At 50.2% G+C, this 21337-nt stretch overlaps 1 pseudogene; it reads left to right on the top strand.

Annotated features, from left to right (window-relative positions):
• Window positions 1–21337, top strand: part of LOC125518461 (N-(5'-phosphoribosyl)anthranilate isomerase 1, chloroplastic-like) — a 91568-nt pseudogene that overhangs the window by 66552 nt on the left and 3679 nt on the right.

Here is a 21337-nt window from a genome sequence, read left to right as displayed (position 1 = left end):
TTTGGCCATATCACATCACAAAACACTTGCTGCAAAAACAAGTTAGACGTCCTCTAATTGTTGTTGCAAGTTTTTACGTGGCTGCTATAGGATTCTAGCAAGAACGTTTCTTACTTACACCAAAACCACAACGTGAATTGCCAATTTCTATTTACCCTTCATAAGGACCCTGTTCATCGAATCCGATCCGACTAAAGTGGGAGAGACAGACACCCACCAGCCACCTTATGCAACTAGTGCATGTCAGCCGGTGGAACCAGTCTCACGTAAGCGTACGTGTAAGGTCGGTCCGGGCCGCTTCATCCCACAATGACGCCGAATCAAGATAAGACTAGTAACGGCAAGATAATTGACAATATCGACTCCCACAACTACTTTGTGTTCTACTCGTGCATAGTAACTACGCATAGACCTAGCTCATGATGCCACTATTGGGTAACGTAGCAGAATTTTAAAATTTTCTATGCATCACCAAGATCAATCTATGGAGTCATCTAGCAACGAGGGAGAAAGGAGTGCATCTACATACTCTTGTAGATCGCGTGCGGAAGCGTTCAAGAGAACGGGGTTGATGGAGTCATACTCGACGTGATCCAAATCACCGATGACCAAGTGCTGAACGGACAGCACCTCCGTGTTCAACACACGTACGGTTGGGAGACGTCTCCTCCTTGTTGATCCAGCAAGGGGGAAGGAGAGGTTGATGAAGATCCAGCAGCACGACGGCGTGGTGGTGGATGCAGCAGGATCCCGGCAGGGCTTCACCAAGCGCAAGCGGGGAGGAGAGGTGTAACGGAGGGAGAGGGAGACGCCAAGAGCAAGGGTGCAGCTGCCCTCCCTCCCCCCTCTTTATATAGGGGCCTTGGGGGGGCGCCGGCCCTAGGAGATGGATCTCCAAGGGGGGCGGCCAAGGGTGGCTTCCCCCCCAAGCCAAGTGGGGGGCACCCCCACCCCTAGGGTTTCCCAACCCTAGGCGTAGGGGAGGCCCAAGGGGGGCGCACAAGCCCACTAGGGGCTGGTTCCCCTCCCAACTCAGCCCATGGGGCCCTCCGGGATAGGTGGCCCCACCCGGTGGACCCCCGGAACCCTTCCGGTGGTCCCGGTACAATACCGATGACCCCCGAAACCTTCTTGATGGCCGAAACTGGACTTCCTACATATAAATCTTTACCTCCGGACCATTCCGGAACTCCTCGTGACGTCCGGGATCTCATCCGAGACTCCGAACAACTTTCGGATTACTGCATACTAATATCTCTACAACCCTAGCGTACCGAACCTTAAGTGTGTAGACCCTACGGGTTCGGGAGACATGCAGACATGACCGAGACACCTCTCCGGTCAATAACCAACAGCTGGATCTGGATACCCATGTTGGCTCTCACATGCTCCACGATGATCTCATCGGATGAACCACGACGTCGAGGATTCAATCAATCTGTATACAATTCCCTTTGTCAATCGGTACGTTACTTGCCCGAGACTCGATCGTCGGTATCCCAATACCTCGTTCAATCTCATTACCAGCAAGTCACTTTACTCGTGCCGTAATGCATTATCCCGTGATCAACCACTTGGTCACATTGAGCTCATTATGATGATGCATTACCGAGTGTGCCCAGAGATACCTCTCCATCACACAGAGTGACAAATCCCAGTCTCGATTCGTGTCAACCCAACAGACACTTTCGGAGATACCTGTAATGTACCTTTATAGTCACCCAGTTACGTTGTGACGTTTGGCACACCCAAGGCATTCCTACGGTATCCGGGAGTTGCACAATCTCATGGTCTAAGGAAATGATACTTGACATTTGGAAAAGCTACAGCAAACGAACTACACGATCTTTGAGCTATGCTTAGGATTGGGTCTTGTCCATCACATCATTCTCCTAATGATGTGATCCCGTTATCAATGACATCTAATGTCCATAGTCAGGAAACCATGACTATCTTTTGATCAACGAGCTAGTCAACTAGAGGCTCACTAGGGACGTGTTGTGGTCTATGTATTCACACATGTATTACGATTTCCGGATAACACAATTATAGCATGAATAATAGACAATTATCATGAACAAAGAAATATAATAATAACCATTTTATTATTGCCTCTAGGGCATATTTCCAACATATATGTAGCCAGTAGCGTCGGATAGATATACGAGAACTTGTTGTTGCACCAATCTCTCGGAGGAGAGGTGGTCGATATCACTTCTCTCTGTATGCATATGTTCATGAAAATCTTCTGTTTCCTTCATTTGCTTACTAGCTAGCGTGTCGAGTCCTCTCTATACGTATAATACGTAGCGTACGTCGACCAAGCACGGAGATAAGAGAGGACACTTCTCTCTATTAATTAGCTAGATAAGACAATATATGAAACACCTAAATTAACCCCCCAAAACCCCTAAACCATCCCCTTTCAAAAAAAAACCTCAGCTCCTGCCAGCTACTGACGCATGGACGCCTATTGGTCCCGGTTTGTGCCGCCAACCGGGACCAAAGGGCCTCCTGCCTGGGCTTGCCGCACGGGCCACATGGAGGCCCATCTGTCCCGGTTCATGTAAGAACCGGGACTAAAGGGCCTGGGCATTAGTAACGACACTTTAGTCCCGGTTTAATAACCGGGACAAAAGGCCCTTAAGAACCGGGACAAATGGCCCTTTTTCTACTAGTGGGGCAAAGGCTAGCGGTTGCCCGCGGAGGTACTTTGCCCGGATTATCTCCAGCTAGAGGCCGCCCTCGTTTGTCTGAATCCGCCAAAGCCATTTAGAGAGGAGAGTGTTGGGTTACGTAGCAGAATTTAAAATTTTCTACGCATCACCAAGATCAATCTATGGAGTTATCTAGCAACGAGGGAAAGGGGAGTGCATCTACATACCCATGTAGATCGCGCGCGGAAGCGTTCAAGAGAACGGGGTTGATGGAGTCATACTCGTCGTGATCCAAATCACCGATGACCGAGTGCCGAATGGACGGCACCTCCGCGTTCAACACACGTACGGTTGGGAAGACGTCTCCTCCTTCTTGATCCAGCAAGGCGGAAGGAGAGGTTGATGGAGATCCAGCAGCACGACGGCGTGGTGGTGGCAGCAACGGTGTTCTCGACAGGGCTTCGCCAAGCTCAACGAGAGGGAGAGGTGTCACGGGAGGGGGAGGGAGGCGCCAGGGACTAGGGTGCGCAGCCCTCCCTCCCCCCTCTTTATATAGGGGTCCATGGGGGCGGCGGCGGCCAAGGGGGGTGACTTGCCCCCCAAGCCAAGTGGGGCACCCCCACCCCTAGGGTTTCCAACCCTAGGCGCGGGGGGGCCCAAGGGGGGCGCACCAGCCCATCAGGGGCTGGTTCCCCTCCCACTTCTGCCCATGGGGCCCTCCGGGATAGGTGGCCCCACCCGGTGGACCCCCGGGACCCTTCCGGTGGTCCCGGTACAATACCGGTGACCCCCGAAACTTTCCTGGTGGCCGAAACTGTACTTCCTATATATAATTCTTCACATCCGTACCATTCCGGAACTCCTCGTGACGTCCGGGATCTCATCCGGGACTCCGAACAACTTTCAGGTTACCGCACACTAATATCCCTACAACCCTAGCGTCACCGAACCTTAAGTGTGTGGACCCTACGGGTTCGGGAGACACGCAGACATGACCGAGACGACTCTCCGGTCAATAACCAACAGCGGAATCTAGATACCCATGTTGGATCCCACATGCTCCTCGATGATCTCATCGGATGAACCACAATGTCGAGGATTCAATCAATCCCGTATACAATTCCCTTTGTCAATCGGTACGTTACTCGCCCGAGACTCGATCATCGGTATCCCAATACCTCGTTCAATCTCGTTACCGGCATGTCACTTTACTCATACCATAATGCATGATCCCGTCATCAACCACTTGGTCACATTGAGCTCATTATGATGATGCATTACCGAGTGGGCCCAGAGATACCTCTCCGTCATACAGAGTGACAAATCCCAGTCTCGATTCATGACAACCCAACAGACACTTTCAGAGATACCCGTAGTGCACCTTTATAGTCACCCAGTTACGTTGTGACGTTTGGCACACCCAAAGCACTTCTACGGTATCCGGGAGTTGCACAATCTCATGGTCTAAGGAAATGATACTTGACATTCGGAAAAGCTCTAGCAAACGAACTACACGATCTTTGAGCTATGCTTAGGATTGGGTCTTGTCCATCACATCATTCTCCTAATGATGTGATCTCGTTATCAATGACATCTAATGTCCATAGTCAGGAAACCATGACTATCTTTTGATCAACGAGCTAGTCAACTAGAGGCTCACTAGGGACGTGTTGTGGTCTATGTATTCACACATGTATTACGATTTCCGGATAACACAATTATAGCATGAACAATAGACAATTATCATGAAGGAAATATAATAATAACCATTTTATTATTGCCTCTAGGGCATATTTCCAACAGTCTCCCACTTGCACTAGAGTCAATAATCTAGTTACATTGTGATGAATCGAACACCCATAGAGTTCTGGTGTTGATCATGTTTTGCTCTAGGGAGAGGTTTAGTCAACGGATTTGCTACATTCAGGTCCGTATGTACTTTACAAATATCTATGTCTCCATTTTGAACACTTTTACGAATGGAGTTGAAGCGACGCTTGATATGCCTGGTCTTCCTATGAAACCTGGGCTCCTTGGCAAGGGCAATAGCTCCAGTGTTGTCACAGAAGAGAGTCATCGGGCCCGACGCATTGGGAATGACTCCTAGGTCGGTAATGAACTCCTTCACCCAGATTGCTTCTTGTGTTGCCTCCGAGGCTGCCATGTACTCCGCTTCACATGTAGATCCCGGCACAACGCTTTGCTTGCAACTACACCAGCTTACTGCCCCACCATTCAAAATATACACGTATCCGGTTTGTGACTTAGAGTCATCCAGATCTGTGTCGAAGCTAGCATCGACGTAACCCTTTACGACGAGCTCTTCGTCACCTCCATAAACGAGAAACATATCCTTATTCCTCTTCAGGTACTTCAGGATATTCTTGACCGCTGTCCAGTGTTCCATGCCGGGATTACTTTGGTACCTTCCTACCAAACTTACGGCAAGGTTTACATCAGGTCTGGTACATAGCATAGCATACATGATAGACCCTATGGCCGAGGCATAGGGGACGACACTCATCTTTTCTCTATCTTCTGTCGTGGTCGGGCATTGAGCCGTGCTCAATCTCGTACCTTGCAACACAGGCAAGAACCCCTTCTTTGACTGATCCATATTGATCTTCTTCAATATCTTGTCAAGGTACGTACTCTGTGAAAGACCAATGAGGCGTCTCGATCTATCTCTATAGATTTTGATGCCTAATATGTAAGCGGCTTCTCCAAGATCCTTCATTGAAAAACACTTGTTCAAGTATGCCTTTATGCTTTCCAAGAATTCTATATCATTTCCCATCAATAGTATGTCATCCACATACAATATGAGAAATGCTACAGAGCTCCAACTCACTTTCTTGTAAATGCAGGCTTCTCCATAAGCCTGCGTAAACCCAAACACTTTGATCATCTCATCAAAACGAATGTTCCAACTCCGAGATGCTTGCACCAGCCCATAGATCGAGCGTTGGAGCTTGCACACCTTGTCAGCATTCTTAGGATCGACAAAACCTTCCGGCTGCATCATATACAATTCTTCCTTAAGGAAACCATTAAGTCTCATCGTAGTCAACCCCTTGAACTTTTCGATAACCCTTAGCGACAAGCCGAGCTTTATAGATGGTTACATTACCATCTGTGTCTGTCTTCTTCTTAAAGATCCATTTATTTTCTATGGCTCACTGATCATCGGGCGAGTCAGTCAAAGTCCATACTTCGTTTTCATACATGGATCCTATCTCGGATTTCATGGCTTCCAGCCATTTGTCGGAATCTGGGCCCGCCATTGCTTCTTCATTGTTCAAAGGTTCACCATTGTCTAACAACATGATTTCCAAGACAGGGTTGCCATACCACTCTGGTGCGAAACGTGTCCTTGTGGACCTACGAAGTTCAGTAGCAACTTGATCTGAAGTTTCATGATCATCATCATTAACTTCCTCTCTAGTCGGCGCAGGCACCTCACGAACATTTTCTTGAGCTGCGCCACTCTCCGGTTCAAGAGGCAATACTTCATCAAGTTCTACTTTCCTCTCACTTACTTCTTTCGAGAGAAACTCTTTCTCTAGAAAGGATCCATTCTTGGCAACAAAGATCTTGCCTTCGGATCTGAGGTAGAAGGTATACCCAATAGTTTCTTTAGGGTATCCTATGAAGACGCATTTTTCTGATTTGGGTTCGAGCTTTTCAGGTTGAAGTTTCTTCACATAAGCATTGCATCCCCAAACTTTTAGAAACGACAGCTTAGGTTTCTTCCCAAACCATAATTCATACGGTGTCGTCTCAACGGATTTCGAAGGAGCCCTATTTAAATTGAATGCGGCAGTCTCTAAAGCATAGCCCCAAAATGACAGCGGTAGATCGGTAAGAGACATCATAGATCGCACCATATCCAATAGAGTGCGATTACGACGTTCGGACACACCATTACGCTGAGGTGTTCCAGGCAGCGTGAGTTGTGAAACTATTCCATATTTCCTTAAGTGCATGCCAAATTCATGACTCAAGTATTCTCCCCCACGATCTGATCGCAAGGACTTGATTTTCCTGTCACGTTGATTCTCAACCTCACTCTGAAATTCCTTGAACTTTTCAAAGGTCTCGGACTTGTGTTTCATTAAGTAGACATACTCATATCTACTCAAGTCATCAGTGAGGGTGAGAACATAACGATAGCCAGCGCGAGCCTCAACACTCATTGGACCGCACACATCAGTATGTATGATTTCCAATAAGTTGGTTGCTCGCTCCATTGTTCCTCAGAACGGAGTCTTGGTCATTTTACCCATGAGGCATGGTTCGCACGTGTCAAATGATTCGTAATCTAGAGACTCCAAAAGTCCATCTGCATGGAGCTTCTTCATGCGTTTGACACCTATGTGACCAAGGCGGCAGTGCCACAAGTATGTGGGACTATCATTATCAACCTTACATCTTTTGGTATTCACACTATGAATATGTGTAACATTACGCTCGAGATTCATTAAGAATAAACCATTCACCAGCAGGGCATAACCATAAAACATATCTCTCATATAAATAGAACAACCATTATTCTCGGATTTAAATGAGTAGCCATCTCGAATTAAACGAGATCCTGATACAATGTTCATGCTCAAAGCTGGCACTAAATAACAATTATTGAGGTTTAAAACTAATCCCATAGGTAAATGTAGAGGTAGCATGCCGACGGCAATCACATCGACCTTGGAACCACTGCCGACGCGCATCGTCACCTCGTCCTTCTCCAGTCTCCGCTTATTCCGCAGCTCCTGCTTTGAGTTACAAATGTGAGCAACCGCACCGGTATCAAATACCCAGGAGCTACTACGAGTACTGGTAAGGTACACATCAATTACATGTATATCACATACACCTTTAGTGTTGCCGGCCTTCTTGTCCGCTAAGTATTTGGGGTTGAGGGAATCCTGGATTAGGGGGTGTCCGGATGGCCGGACTATACCTTCGGCCGGGCTCCTGGACTACGAAGATACAAGATTGAAAACTTCGTCCTGTGTCCGGAAGGGACTTTCCTTGGCGTGGAAGGCAAGCTTGGCGATACGGATATGTAGATCTCCTACCATTGTAACCGACTCTGTGTAACCCTAGCCCTCTCCGATGTCTATATAAACCGGAGAGTTTTAGTCCGTAGGACGAACAACAATCATACCATAGGCTAGCTTCTAGGGTTTAGCCTCTCTAATCTCGTGGTAGATCTACTCTTGTACTACCCATATCATCAATATCAATCAAGCAGGGCACAGGGTTTTACCTCCATCAAGAGGGCCCAAACCTGGGTAAAACATCATGTCCCCTGCCTCCTGTTACCATCCGGCCTAGACGCACAGTTCGGGACCCCTTACCCGAGATCCACCGGTTTTGACAGCGACATTGGTGCTTTCATTGAGAGTTCCCCTGTGTCGTCACTTTTAGGCCTGATGGCTTCTCCGATCATCAACAGCGATGCGATCCAGGGTGAGACTTTTCTCCCTGGATAGATCTTCGTATTAGGCGGCTTTGCACTGTGGGCCAATTCGCTTGGTCATCTGGAGCAGATCGAAAGCTACGCCCCTGGCCATCAGGTCAGATTTGGAAGTTTGAACTACACGGCCGACATTCGCGGGGACTTGATCTTCGACGGATTCGAGCCATAGCCAAGCGTGCCGCACTGTCACGATGGGCATGATTTAGCTCTGCCACCGAACAGTTCCCTGGAGGCCGCACCTGTGTCCGCTCCGACCCCTAGCTCGGAGCCGATCACACCAACCGAGGATGGGTGGTTAGACACCGCCTCGGGGGCTGCAATCTCTACGGCGATCGAGCCGAACACCAGCCTATTCTCTGCGAAGCCTGTGACTCCAAGGAGCCGGACTCCTCTCCAAACTCCGAGCCCTCCGCTCCCCGACAGATCGAACCCGATTGGGCGCCGATCATGGAGTTCACCGCCGCGGACATCTTTCAGCACTCGCCCTTCGGTGATATTCTGAATTCACTAAAGTCTCTCTCTTTGTCAGGAGAGCCCTGGCCGGACTATGGTCAGCAAGGTTGGGATGAGGATGATGAAGAAATTCAAAGCCCACCCACCACCCACTTCGTAGACACTGTCGATGATTTAACCGACATGCTCGACTTCGACTCCGAAGACATCGACGGTATGGACGCCGATGCAGGAGACGATCAAGAACCAGCGCCTATAGGGCACTGGAAAGCCACCTCGTCGTATGATATATACATGGTGGACATCCCAAAAGAAGGCAATGGCGATGGAACAGCGGAGGATGACCCCTCCAAGAAGCAGCCTAAGCGCTGGCGTCAGCGGCGCCGCTCTAAATCCCGCCAAAACAAAAACGGTGATTCCGGCACGGGAGATAATAACACCCCGGACAGTGCCGAAGACAACCACCTCCAGCAAGATTCAGCACAGGAGGATAGAGAAGCTAGCCCTTATGAGAGAGCGGCAGACAGAGAGGTCGTGGACGATAATTATATGCCTCCCTCCGAAGACGAGGCAAGCCTCGACGACGATGAATTTGTCGTGCCAGAGGATCCCGTCGAACAAGAGCGTTTCAAACGCAGGCTTATGGCCACGGCGAGCAGCCTCAAGAAAAAACAGCAACAGCTTAGAGCTGATCAAGATTTGCTAGCCAACAGATGGACTGAAGTCCTTGCGGCCGAAGAGTATGAACTCGAACGCCCCTCCAAGAGCTACCCAAAGCGCAGGTTGATACCCCAATTAGAGGAGGAAGCACCTAAACCTACATCACCAGCGCATGATGTGGCCGACCGGCCACCCCGTGGCCGCGACAGAGAGGCCTCTCGGCCCTCCACTCAAGCCGCACCCCGATGCCGCTCAAAAAATACCAAGGCATGGGAAAATGCGCCAGACCTGCGAAACATATTGGAGGACAAGGCAAGGAAAACAAGATCAATCTACGGATCATGTGGGCGCCCCACGGCATGAGACGGTACTCGTCACGCCGGATACAGTAAATCCGGCCGGGACGAACACAGTAGACAAAGCTCGTTTGAGCTGCGTCGTGATATAGCCCAATACAGAGGCGCCGCACACCCACTATGCTTCACAGATGAAGTAATGGATCATCAAATCCCTGAGGGTTTCAAACCCGTGAACATCGAATCATACGATGGCACAACAGATCCTGCGGTATGGATCGAGGACTATCTCCTTCATATCCACATGGCCCGCGGTGATGACCTACACGCCATCAAATACCTCCCACTCAAGCTTAAAGGACCAGCTCGGCATTGGCTTAACAGCTTGCCAGCAGAATCAATTGGTTGTTGGGAGGACCTGGAAGCCGCATTCCTCGACAATTTCTAGGGCACTTATGTGCGACCACCATACGTCGATGACCTAAGCCACATAATTCAGCAGCCAGAGGAATCGGCCAGACAATTCTGGACACGGTTCCTAACAAAGAAAAATCAAATCGTCGACTGTCCGGACACAGAGGCCCTAGCAGCCTTCAAGCATAAAATCCGCGACGAGTGGCTTGCACGGCACCTAGGACAGGAAAAGCCAAAATCCATGGCAGCCCTCACGACACTTATGACCTGCTTTTGCGCAGGAGAAGACAGCTGGCTAGCTCGCAGTAATAACATGACCAAGAGCCCTGGTAATTCGGATACCAAGGATAGCAGTGGTAGGTCGCGTCGCAACAAGCAAAAGCCCCGCATTAACGGCGACAATGCTGAGGATACGGCAGTTAATGCCGGATTCAAAGGCTCCAAACCCGGTCAGCGGAAAAATCCATTCAAAAGAAATATTCCGGGCCCGTCCAGTTTGGACCGAATACTCGACTGCTCATGCCAGATACATGGCACTCCTGAAAAACCAGCCAATCACACCAACAGGGATTGTTGGGTGTTCAAGCAGGCAGGCAAGTTAAATGCCGAAAGCAGAGACAAAGGGCTGCATAGCGATGACGAGGAGGAGCCCCGGCCGCCGAACAACAATGGACAGAAAGGTTTTCCCCCACAAGTGCGGACGGTGAACATGATATACGCAACCCACGTCCCCAAGAGGGAGCGGAAGCGTGTGCTAAGGGACGTATACGCGATGGAGCCAGTCACCCCAAAGTTCAACCCATGGTCTTCCTGCCCGATCACTTTTGATCGAAGGGACCACCCCACTAGCATCCATCATGGTGGATTCGCCGCATTGGTTCTAGACCCAATTATTGACGGATTTCACCTCACTAGAGTCCTTATGGACGGCGACAGCAGCCTGAACCTGCTTTATCAGGATACAGTGCAGAAAATGGGCATCGATCCCTCGAGGATTAAACCCACCAGAACGACCTTTAAAGGCGTCATACCAGGTGTAGAAGCCAACTGTACAGGCTCAGTTACACTTGATGTGGTCTTCGGATCTCCGGATAATTTCCGAAGCAAGGAGTTAATCTTCGACATAGTCTCGTTCCGTAGTGGCTATCACGCACTGCTCGGGCGAACCGCATTTGCCAAGTTCAATGCGGTGCCGCACTACGCATACCTCAAGCTCAAGATGCCAGGCCCTCGAGGTGTCATCACGGTCAATGGAAACACCAAACGCTCTCTCCGAGCGGAGGAGCATACGGCGGCTATCGCAGCGGAAGTACAAAGCAGCCTCTCAAGGCAATTCTCTAGTCCGGCCATTAAACGTCTGGACACCGTCAAGCGCGCCCGGAGTAACCTACACCAAGACCGCCCGGCACGTTCAGAGCAAGCGTAACAATGCGGCCCCAACCCCAGCCCTCGCGAACTTGCGAAACCAGTGCTACGCGTACATAACTACGCTCTGGAAATACCATGGGCACAAGGGGAGGGGCACCATCACGGCATGCCCGAAACGCAGCTTAAACCGCACTAGGGGCTGCCGATTTCTTAATTTTCTCTGATTTTTAGGACTCCATTCTTCGGAAGGCTTGTCCGGCAGTACAATTGCCGCACAAACGATACAACCAGGGAAGCAGAAAGCTACGCCGCACTACGGAACTCTAAGGTGGTCTCTATAATGAGCAATATACCTGTTTCGCATAACATTCCGCAGCTCGCCCCTGGAAAGGACATATTTGTATCGTCCTGCTTTGATCGCAGCCCTTTTTAAATAAACAATGCATAGATTCCGTCTATTATTGCATTACTCTTATTTACGAATATATGTTCATTAATGACATGTTGCACCCGTACACTTTGGTACGGCCAATACGCCAGGGGCTTAAGTACCCCACAACATGGTGTGAGAAGTCCGAACACTTTCACAAGTGTGGCACCCCGAACTTATAGCATTATATGCATCGGCTCCGAATCATGTCTTGGGTCAATAGTTGGGTTTGCCCGGCTCCTATGTTTTGGTACCTTATGTTCTGTTATATCGGCTAAGGTAGCACTAGGAGAACTACTGCGATTGTGCCCCAGTTGAGTTGGGCTAAGCACCTCAGTAGAGAAAGCTAAAACTGACCGTCATGATGAGGCGAGAGCTGGTCGCTGTTCCAGAGGTTTTCGAGTCCCTAAAGACTTATGCCGCTTAGAGCGAGGAGTCGGCTTTGTCCGGCCTAGGCGTGGATAGCGCCCCGAACTCGGTCTTCCGAACACTAGGGGCTTCGCCGAAATTTAAAATTATAGAATTCTATGGCTAAGTGAGAGTGTTCAAGCATTATAGTCCGATTGCCTTGTTGTTGTGTTGAGCGCCTCCCTCGAAGGACCCAAGAATGGGAAAAAGAGCGCTCATGTTTATCCCGAACACCCCAGCACTCGTGCCATGGGGGCAGATACTGACGACTCGCCATCTCTCAAATTTGATAAACGACCACACAGAAGGTAATATTTTAAATTCAAAAGCGTTGCTTAGCGCATATGAACAAGTTTTCAGCGTACAGGATCACAAATGCGAGTTTACTCAAAAATTACATCTTTGGAGCATTCATCCTCTATAAGGCGGGCACCCTTCAGGACGCCCTCATAATACGCTTCCGGGACGCGATGCTCCTTTCCTGGCGGCGGCCCGTCCTTCACCAGATTCTCCGCATCCATCTTGCCCCATTGCACTTTAGCACGGGCAAGCGCCCTACGGGCACCTTCGATGCAGACGGAGCGCTTGATTACTTCAAGCCGTGGACAGGCATCCACTAGCTGCCTCACCAGCCCGAAGTACCTCCCAGGCAGAGCCTCTCCAGGCCACAGCCAAACTATGAGGCCCTTTATGGCCTGTTCGGCAACCTTGTGGAGCTCGACCATTTGCTTCATCTAGTCGCTCAAAGACACCAGGTGTCCGGCCTCAGCATACTGAGACCAGAACACCTTCTCTGTCGAGCTCCCCTCCTCAGCTCGGTAGAAGGCGGCGGCATCAGACGCACTATGGGGCAAATCTGCGAATGCTCCTGGAGAGCTCCGGACTCGGGTAAGTAACAAGTAATTCACTTTCACGTGCTTGCTTTGCATAATGAATGCCTTACCCGCCGTTATATTCTTCATATCTCCAATTTCTTGGAGGGCTTTCTGGGCTTTGGCCTTGGCAGACTTCGTGCTTTCGAGGGCTGCCGCAAGCTCGGACGCTTGCGTCTTCGAGTCAAGCTCCAAACTCTTGTGTTTTTTCACGAGAGCCTGGAGCTCTTTCTGCACCTCCTCCACCCGCGCCTCCTGCTTCCCTCTCTCTGTACGCTCCACAACCGCTCTGTTTTCGGCCTCGGACAGCGCTTTCTTAAGGGTTGCCACCTCGGTCGTGGCCCTTATAATAGCACGTTGATCCTGTCATTTTTTGCAACCACATCTTCTCTATATACTTGCGCAAGGTATTACTTACCTTCCTTCTCCTCGAGTTGCCTCTTGGCATGGCCGAGCTCGTTCTCAGACCGCGCAAGGTTTTGCTTCAGCGTCTCCACCTCCGCAGTCAGTGCGGCGGAGGCCAGCAGCGAAGCCTGCATACGCATATTCACTTGATTATGTTAGACTCCTACGAATGTTATTAGATCCTCTATTCGGCTTTTCTTTCTGAACGCCGAACAGAGCATCAGGGGCTACTGTCTATGCGGTAATATTTTTTATTCTTTACTTACCTCAAAGCCTGTTAGAAGGCTGGCACAGGCTTCAGTCAGTCCGCTCTTGGCGGACTGAACCTTCTTGATCACCGCACTCATAATAGTGCAGTGCTCCTCGTCGATGGAGGCGCCGTTAAGCGTCTCCAGCAAATTGTCCGGTGCCTCCGGTTGGACGGAGGTCACCGGCTCGGTAGGCTTGCTCCTCTTGGAAGGAGGCTTCCTATCGGAGTCCGGAACCGTTGAAGGTTTCGGCGCGGTGTCCGGCTCAAAGCCGGACTTAGAGCCCTTGGGGGTTCTACCCCCTTCACGCCTGGAGTCCGGGAGGTCGCCTTGCGGCGCCTCCAGGGCCACCTCCTCCTGGCTTGGAACCTGTTGGGACAGCACCTCGGCGTCGTCCGTAGGGTGGGGGGAGGTAGCCGTCGGAAGCGAATTCACATCCGACGAATCCAGGGAACTGCTCGACAACACGTCGAGCCGGTCTTTGGGTGGACTGCATAAACATGTTCGACATAAGGAAAAGCTGTGCAATGGAGGAATACTATGAATCACTCTGGTATCCGGACACTTACGATCTCGCCAGGGGCTTGGCCCTCTGTGGCCACTCCTCATTGCCGTCGTCGGCGTTGGTGGAGTCGTCCGAAGGAAGGGTTTTCCCCTTCTTGGACCCTTCGGCCTCCCCAGTTGGGGTGGCCTTCCTTTTCTTCTCTCCCCCCGCTGGAGGGGGAGAGGTATCTTCTTCCTCCTCCTCGTCTTCACGGGAGGAGTGCGTCTTGGAGTCGTCGGATGATGAATCCGACACCCCCAGGCGTCGGGCACTCTTTCGAGTCCCCGTGGCCTTCTTCTTGGCCTTCTTCTCTAGCACCACATAGGGTGCCGGAACCAGCAGCTTCGCCAAGCGAGCGTCCGCTGGGCCTTCGGGCAAAGGAGCCGGACAGTTGATCTGTCCGGACGTCTCCTGCCAATCCTGTCAAAGGTGAGAGAGCTTAGATCCCGCATGGAGTCAAACTATGAAAAACTAATACCCTGTAAAAGGTAAAAACAGCTTACCGCATGAGCGCGACGCTGCGTGCTGAATCCGCGATCCTCGGTAGAGGATGCGGGGGCCTCGGCGCCCTTGAAAAGCACCTTCCAGGCATCTTCGTACGTCGTGTCGAAGAGCCTGCTCAGAGTTCGGTGCTACGCTGGGTCGAACTCCCACAGGTTGAAAGCCTATTGTTGAAACGGGAGGATCCGGCGGATGAGCATAACCTGGACTACGTTGACAAGTTTGAGCTTCTTGTCCACCAGGGTTTGGACGCATGTTTGGAGTCCGGTCAGCTCTCCTTCTTTACCCCATGACAGGCCCGTCTCTTTCCAGGAGGTGAGCCGCGTAGGGGGTCCGGATCGGAACTCGGGGGCTGCAAACCATTCAGGGTCGCACGGCTCGGTGATGTAAAACCACCCCGATTGCCACTCCTTTAGGGACTCCACGAAGGAGCCCTCGGGCCATAGGACGTTGGGCATCTTGCCCACCATGGCGCCTCCGCACTCCGCCTGGGTGCCGCGCACCACCTTCGGCTTGACATTGAAAGTCTTGAGCCATAGGCCGAAATGGGGCGGATGCAGAAGAAAGCCTCGCACACGACGATAAACGCCGAGATATTGACGACAAAGTTCGGGGCCAGATCGTGGAAATCCAGGCCATAGTAGAACATGAGCCCCTGGACAAATGGGTGGAGAGGGAAGCCAAGTCCGCGGAGGAAATGGGGGAGGAACACCATCCTCTCATGGGGCCTAGGGGTGGGGATGAGTTGCCCCTCTTTAGGAAGCCGGTGCGCAATGTCGTTAGACAAGTATCTGGCCTTCCTCAGTCTTTTGGTGTGTCCCTCCGTGACGGAGGAGACCATCCACTTGCCTCCTGCTCCGGACATGGCTGGAGAAGGTTGAGGTGGGGTGTGTGGACTTGGGCGCTGGAACTCGAGTGCGTGAAAATGGATAGGCAAAGGAGGAAGAAGGCGTGGATGAAAAGGTGGATCCTTATCCCCTTATATGGGCGGACGCGACTATGCACCCCCACCAGCCTGGTAAAACTCGCTTATCTCCCAAGCGCTGTAGTCAATGGCGTGGTTGGGTTACCCACACCCGTATTGATGAGAATCCTGGAATAAGGGGACACGATCTCTGCTTTAACAAGACGTGCCAAGGAAACTGCCTCACTAAACGCGCTAAGGTGGGACAGTAAAACGATTCGAATAAAGACTTGGCCGTGGTGTGATGTCACGCTACAGAATACGTCAGTAGATTAGATTTGTGTAAATATTATTCTCTCTATGGCGATATGTGGAAACTTATTTTGCAGAGCCGGACACTACCTTTGTGTTCAAAATCTTCTATGAAGTACTTGGAGGAGGAACCCGCCTTGCAATGCCGAAGAAAATCTGCGCGCCGGACTTGTCGTCGTTGAAGCCTGGTTCAGGGGCTACTGAGGGAGTCCTGGATTAGGGGGTGTCCGGATGGCCGGACTATACCTTCGGCCGGACTCCTGGACTATGAAGATACAAGATTGAAGACTTCGTCCCGTGTCCGGAAGGGACTTTCCTTGGCGTGGAAGGCAAGCTTGGCGATACGGATATGTAGATCTCCTACCATTGTAACCGACTCTGTGTAACCCTAGCCCTCTCCGGTGTCTATATAAACCGGAGAGTTTTAGTCCGTAGGACAAACAACAATCATACCATAGGCTAGCTTCTAGGGTTTAGCCTCTCTGATCTCGTGGTAGATCTACTCTTGTACTACCCATATCATCAATATCAATCAAGCAGGACATAGGGTTTTACCTCCATCAAGAGGGCCCGAACCTGGGTAAAACATCGTGTCCCCTGCCTCCTATTACCATCCGGCCTAGACGCACAGTTCGGGACCCCCTATCCGAGATCTGCCGGTTTTGACACCGACAGGGGCAGTTCCGCTTCCAGTGACCACTTCCCTTGCAATAAAAACACTCAGTCTCGGGCTTGGGTCCATTCTTTGGCTTCTTCCCGGCAGCTTGCTTACCGGGCGCGGCAACCCCCTTGCCGTCCTTCTTGAAGTTCTTCTTACCCTTGCCTTTCTTAAACTTAGTGGTTTTATTCACCATCAACACTTGATGTTCCCTTTTGATCTCCACCTCCGCTGATTTCAGCATTGAATATACCTCAGGAATGGTCTTTTCCATCCCCTGCATATTGAAGTTCATCACAAAGCTCTTGTAGCTCGGTGGAAGCAACTGAAGGATTCTGTCAATGAACGCGTCATCCGGGAGATTAACTCCCAACTGAGTCAAGCGGTTGTGCAACCCAGACATTTTGAGTATGTGCTCACTGACAGAACTATTTTCCCCCATCTTACAACTGAAGAACTTGTCGGAGACTTCATATCTCTCGACCCGGGCATGAGCTTGGAAAACCATTTTCGGCTCTTCGAACATCTCATATGCTCCGTGTTGCTCAAAACGCTTTTGGAGACCCGGTTCTAAGCTGTAAAGCATACCGCACTGAATGAGGGAGTAATCATCAGCACGTGACTGCCAAGCTTTCATAACGTCTTGGTTCTCTGGGATGGGTGTGTCACCTAGCGGTGCTTCTAGGACATAATCTTTCTTGGCAGGTATGAGGATGATCCTCAGGTTCCGGACCCAGTCCGTATAGTTGCTGCCATCATCTTTCAGCTTGGTTTTCTCTATGAAGGCATTGAAGTTGAGGGAAACATTAGCGTGGGCCATTTGATCTACAAGACACATTGTAAAGATTTTAGACTAAGTTCATGATAATTAAGTTCAACTAATCAAATTATTCAATGAACTCCCACTCAGATAGACATCCCTCTAGTCATCTAAGTGAAACATGATCCGAGTCAACTAGGCCGTGTTTGATCATCACGTGAGACGGACTAGTCAACATCGGTGAACATCTTCATGTTGATCGTATCTTCTATACGACTCATGCTCGACCTTTCGGTCTTCCGTGTTCCGAGGCCATGTCTGTACATGCTAGGCTCGTCAAGTCAACCTAAGTGTATTGCGTGTGTAAATCTGGCTTACACCCGTTGTATTCGAATGTTAGAATCTATCACACCCGATCATCACGTGGTGCTTCGAAACAATGAACCTTCGCAATGGTGCACAGTTAGGGGGAACACTTTCTTGAAATTATTACGAGGGATCATCTTATTTAAGCTACCGTCGTTCTAAGCAAATAAGATGTAAAACATGATAAACATCACATGCAATCAAATAGTGACATGATATGGCCACTATCATTTAGCTCCTTATGATCTCCATCTTCGGGGCGCCATGATCATCGTCATCACCGGCATGACACCATGATCTCCATCATCGTGTCTTCATGAAGTTGTCTCGTCATCTATTACTTCTACTACTATGGCTAATGGTTTAGCAATAAAGTAAAGTAATTACATGACGTTATATGTTGACACGCAGGTCATAAATAAATTAAGACAACTCCTATGGCTCCTGCCGGTTGTCATACTCATCGACATGCAAGTCGTGATTCCTATTACAAGAACATGATCAATCTCATACATCACATATATCATTCATCACATCCTTTTTGGCCATATCACATCACACGGCACATGCTGCAAAAACAAGTTAGACGTCCTCTAATTGTTGTTGCAAATTTTTACGTGGCTGCTATAGGTTTCTTAGCAAGAACGTTTCTTACCTATGCCAAAACCACAATGTGATATGCCAATTTCTATTTACCCTTATAAGGACCCTTTTCATCGAATCCGATCAGACTAAAGTGGGAGAGACAGACACCCGCTAGCCACCTTATGCAACTAATGCATGTCAGTCGGTGGAACCAGTCTCACGTAAGCGTACGTGTAAGGTCGGTCCGGGCCGCTTCATCCCACGATGCCGCCGAATCAAGATAAGACTAGTAACGGCAAGTAAATTGACAATATAGACGCCCACAGCTGCTTTGTGTTCTACTCGTGCATAGAAACTACGCATAGACCTAGCTCATGATGCCAGTGTTGGGGAATGTAGCAGAATTTAAAATTTTCTACGCATCACCAAGATCAATCTATGGAGTTATCTAGCAACGAGGGACAGGGGAGTGCATCTACATACCCTTGTAGATCGCGCGCGGAAGCGTTCAAGAGAACGCGGTTCATGGAGTCGTACTCGTCGTGATCCAAATCACCGATGACCGAGTGCCGAACGGACGGCACCTCCGCGTTCAACACACGTACGGTTTGGAAGACGTCTCCTCCTTCTTAATCCAGCAAGGTGGAAGGAGAGGTTGATGGAGATCCAGTAGCACGACGGCGTGGTGGTGGAAGCAACGGTGTTCTCGGCAGGGCTTCGCCAAGCTCAACGAGAAGGAGAGGTGTCACGGGAGGGAGAGGGAGGCGCCAGGGGCTAGGGTGCGCAGCCCTCCCTCCCCCCTCTTTATATAGGGGTCCAGGGGCGCGCCGGCCCCTCCAGATCCCATCTAGATGGGGGCGGCGGCGGCCAAGGGGGTGGCTTGCCCCAAGCCAAGTGGGGCACCCCCCACCCCTAGGGTTTCCAACCCTAGGCACAGGGGGAGGCCCAAGGGGGCGCACCAGCCCATCAGGGGCTGGTTCCCCTCCCACTTCAGCCCATGGGGCCCTCCGGGATAGGTGGCCCCACCCGGTGGACCCCCGGGACCCTTCTGGTGGTCCCGGTACAATACCGGTGACCCCCGAAACTTTCCCGGTGGCCGAAACTGTACTTCCTATATATAATTCTTCACATCCGGACCATTCCGGAACTCCTCGTGACGTCCGGGATCTCATCCGGGACTCCGAACAACTTTCAGGTTACCGCATACTAATATCCCTACAACCCTAGCGTCACCGAACCTTAAGTGTGTAGACCCTACGGGTTCGGGAGACACACAGACATGACCGAGACGACTCTCCGGTCAATAACCAACAGCGGGATCTGGATGCCCATGTTGGCTCCCACATGCTCCTCGATGATCTCATCGGATGAACCACGATGTCGAGGATTCAATCAATCCCGTATACAATTCCCTTTGTCAATCGGTACGTTACTCGCCCAAGACTCGATCGTCGGTATCCCAATACATCGTTCAATCTCATTACCGGCAAGTCACTTTACTCGTACCGTAATGCATGATCCTGTGATCAACCACTTGGTCACATTGAGCTCATTATGATGATGCATTACCGAGTGGGCCCAGAGATACCTCTCCGTCATACGGAGTGACAAATCCCAGTCTCGATTCGTGCCAACCCAACAGACACTTTCGGAGATACCCGTAGAGCACCTTTATAGTCACCCAGTTACGTTGTGACGTTTGGCACACCCAAAGCACTCCTACGGTATCCGGGAGTTGCACAATCTCATGGTCTAAGGAAATGATACTTGACATTCGGAAAAGCTCTAGCAAACGAACTACACGATCTTTGAGCTATGCTTAGGATTGGGTCTTGTCCATCACATCATTCTCCTAATGATGTGATCTCGTTATCAATGACATCTAATGTCCATAGTCAGGAAACCATGACTATCTTTTGATCAACGAGCTAGTCAACTAGAGGCTCACTAGGGACATGTTGTGGTCTATGTATTCACACATGTATTACGATTTCCGGATAACATAATTATAGCATGAACAATAGACAATTATCATGAACAAGGAAATATAATAATAACCATTTTATTATTGCCTCTAGGGCATATTTCCAACAGAGAGCAATATTCATACACTTGGACGAGATTATCCCTAAACCCCCCTGGTCTTTGGGCTTAGAAATCTCAGACCACTTCACCATGTGCTATTTCTGTTTATTATTCTCTCCAGCCCAGAAGAATCTGGAAAGGAGTTTGGTGACCTCGTGATGCAGGGATTCATGTATACTATAGAATCCCATGATGTACATCAGCGGGCTAATAAGGGAGGAGTTCATCAAAATCACTCGAGCGGCTTTGGATAGCCATCTCCCCTGCCAAGGCTCCATCTGGGGTTGGAGTTTGGCGATTATTGGGCGGAAGTCCTTCTCCAGTAGGCGAGTGTCACTAATTGGTATGCCTAGGTAAGTTGTCGGGAAGGATCCCAACCGACAATTCAAGCGATTGGCAATTCGCTGAGCTTCCACTGGGGAATATCCAAGGACCATCACCTGGCTCTTGGCGAAGTTAATCGTGAGGCCCGACATCTCCTGAAAGCAGAGGAGGAACTTGAGGTTCTGGATATCCTCGTCCGAGCCTTCCACCATGATAATGGTGTCATCCGCATATTGGAGGTTGTCAGGCCTCCATTGGGAACAAGATGGGAACAAATCCCCCTAATGTGGCCGGCTCACTTGGCCAAGTCTAGGATCGAGGCCAGAGCATCGACCACAAGACTGAACAGAAAAGGGGAGATCGGGTCACCCTGCCGGACACCTTGGCCCGTCGTGAAGTAGGGCCCGATCTCCCCATTAATGTTCACCGTAGTCCGACCACTCGTCACTAACTGCATCACGCGGGCAACCCAGTGGGAGTCAAATCCACGCTTGAGTAACACCTCCCTAAGGAAGGACCAATGAACGATGTCATAGGCTTTATGAAAATCAATCTTGAAGAACACCGCGCGAAGGTGTTTGTGCTTGACCTCATGGATGACCTCG

This window comes from Triticum urartu, chromosome 7A, assembly GCF_056163025.1.
Source record: "Triticum urartu cultivar PI428250 chromosome 7A, HENAU_Tu73, whole genome shotgun sequence".
NCBI classification, from domain to species: Eukaryota; Viridiplantae; Streptophyta; class Magnoliopsida; order Poales; family Poaceae; genus Triticum; species Triticum urartu.
The sequence above is the reverse complement of the archived record's forward strand: the minus strand, read 5'-3'. Positions and strand labels throughout refer to the sequence as shown.